Genomic DNA, 2,938 nt, shown 5'->3' with positions numbered 1-2,938 from the left:
GTGAGGTCGCTTCAGAGATATGGTCAGCTTTGTTTTTTAAACGTGATGCTGATAGCAGCTATCGGGACAAATCCAATTATGTGTAACAGCAAGGTCTTTGAAGGTCAACGAAGATCACAAAGGTGGCATGAACGTCCATTTGCATAAGGTGTTCGAAGTGATGACCACTGGTATCAACGCAGTGCTGCAATCTTCTTATCATGGATTGAATGTTATTATTTATCACATCGGCACTTATCGAAGCACATGCTCTGACAAATCTCTCTCACATATCTTCAGGTGTAGTTGGAACGTCTTTATAAACAATGTCTCTAAGAACCCCTACAAGAAAATATCCAGAGGCGTCAAGTCTCGAGAAACGAGCCGGCCACGACACATCTCCTCCGTGTCCAATCCAACAATTTGGGAACTGTCTCTGCAACTCATTTCTAGCCATCAGCGAAAAATGTGCCGGACACCCATCGCGTTGATACCACATTCTCCTCCTTATTCCTAAAGGTATTTCTTCCAATAACAGACGTAATGTTTCTTGCAGGAATATGGTGTGCTTCCTACCACTAAGATTTCCTTCGATGAAATAGAGGCCTATAATTCTGTCCATTCGGTCCCCCGGAATCCCACACCATACATTCACCGAACACGGTTTTTAGTGTGCAACATGCCTTAGTCAATATGGATTTTCAGTTACCCAGTAATGCATGTTATGCAAATTAACATTCCCATGGTTCGTGAATGTAGCCTCGTCAGTAAATAAAATCAAATTAATAAATGTGTCATCCCTCTGAATCTGAAGTTGAGCCCATCGGCAGAATTCAATGCGATGCATACATTCCGTGCCAGTTAATTCTTGGTGGAGACTGATATGGAAAGGATGATATTTATGGCGATGCAGAACACGAACGACACTACTCTGGTTCTTGCCAGATGACCTTGCTATTTGACGCCAACTAACTCAAGGATCTCGAACCACAGTGGCAAGAGTACCAGTTTCCGTTTCCTCGTTAGTAACTTTCCTTTGCCGGATATGTTTCCGATGCGCTGAAGATCCAAATGTTTTCAGTTTACCATACGCATATTTAAATGTACGACGTGTAGGGTGAGTACGTTGAGGATATTTTTCAGCGTCGTATAAGTCTCTAGCTCTCGCTGAATTTCGTTGGCATTCTTCGTAAATGAGAAGCATATACACTCCTGGAAATTGAAATAAGAACACCGTGAATTCATTGTCCCAGGAAGGGGAAACTTTATTGACACATTCCTGGGGTCAGATACATCACATGATCACACTGACAGAACCACAGGCACATAGACACAGGCAACAGAGCATGCACAATGTCGGCACTAGTACAGTGTATATCCACCTTTCGCAGCAATGCAGGCTGCTATTCTCCCATGGAGACGATCGTAGAGATGCTGGATGTAGTCCTGTGGAACGGCTTGCCATGCCACTTCCACCTGGCGCCTCAGTTGGACCAGCGTTCGTGCTGGACGTGCAGACCGCGTGAGACGACGCTTCATCCAGTCCCAAACATGCTCAATGGGGGACAGACCCGGAGATCTTGCTGGCCAGGGTAGTTGACTTACACCTTCTAGAGCACGTTGGGTGGCACGGGATACATGCGGACGTGCACTGTCCTGTTGGAACAGCAAGTTCCCTTGCCGGTCTAGGAATGATAGAACGATGGGTTCGATGACGTTTTGGATGTACCGTGCACTATTCAGTGTCCCCTCGACGATCACCAGTGGTGTACAGCCAGTGTAGGAGATCGCTCCCCACACCATGATGCCGGGTGTTGGCCCTGTGTGCCTCAGTCGTATGCAGTCCTGATTGTGGCGCTCACCTGCACGGCGCCAAACACGCATACGACCATCATTGGCACCAAGGCAGAAGCGACTCTCATCGTTGAAGACGACACGTCTCCATTCGTCCCTCCATTCACGCCTGTCGCGACACCACTGGAGGCGGGCTGCACGATGTTGGGGCGTGAGCGGAAGACGGCCTAACGGTGTGCGGGACCGTAGCCCATCTTCATGGAGACGGTTGCGAATGGTCCTCGCCGATACCCCAGGAGCAACAGTGTCCCTAATTTGCTGGGAAGTGGCGGTGCGGTCCCCTACGGCACTGCGTAGGATCCTACGGTCTTGGCGTGCATCCGTGCGTCGCTGCGGTCCGGTCCCAGGTCGACGGGCACGTGCACCTTCCGCCGACCACTGGCGACAACATCGATGTACTGTGGAGACCTCACGCCCCACGTGTTGAGCAATTCGGCGGTACGTCCACCCGGCCTCCCGCATGCCCACTATACGCCCTCGCTCAAAGTCCGTCAACTGCACATACGGTTCACGTCCACGCTGTCGCGGCATGCTACCAGTGTTAAAGACTGCGATGGAGCTCCGTATGCCACGGCAAACTGGCTGACACTGACGGCGGCGGTGCACAAATGCTGCGCAGCTAGCGCCATTCGACGGCCAACACCGCGGTTCCTGGTGTGTCCGCTGTGCCGTGCGTGTGATCATTGCTTGTACAGCCCTCTCGCAGTGTCCGGAGCAAGTATGGTGGGTCTGACACAACGGTGTCAATGTGTTCTTTTTTCCATTTCCAGGAGTGTAGGCTTGTTCTTCGACGGAATACATCGTTCACATTAGCTTGATTCTACAATACTAGTCTTACCGTTACTATTAGTGTTGTATTGCGAAACCGTCGAATGGTGTTTACATGTCAATGGCACGTTAGATGGATACGCCATATTCGGCGAATATATAGTATTTACATGATATACGAGAGAGTATTGTCAAAGCATGTGTTTCGGTAAGTGCTGAAGTCTTAAGGAATACCACTCAATCCATGATAAGAAGACTGCAGCACTGCACTGACACCAGTGGTCATCACTTCGGACACCTTCTGTAAATGGGCGCCCATGCCTTCGTTGACCTTCAA

The sequence above is a fragment of the Schistocerca americana genome, chromosome 3 (genome assembly GCF_021461395.2).
Source record: "Schistocerca americana isolate TAMUIC-IGC-003095 chromosome 3, iqSchAmer2.1, whole genome shotgun sequence".
In the NCBI taxonomy this organism is placed as follows: Eukaryota; Metazoa; Arthropoda; class Insecta; order Orthoptera; family Acrididae; genus Schistocerca; species Schistocerca americana.
Note: the sequence above shows the minus strand (reverse complement) of the source record.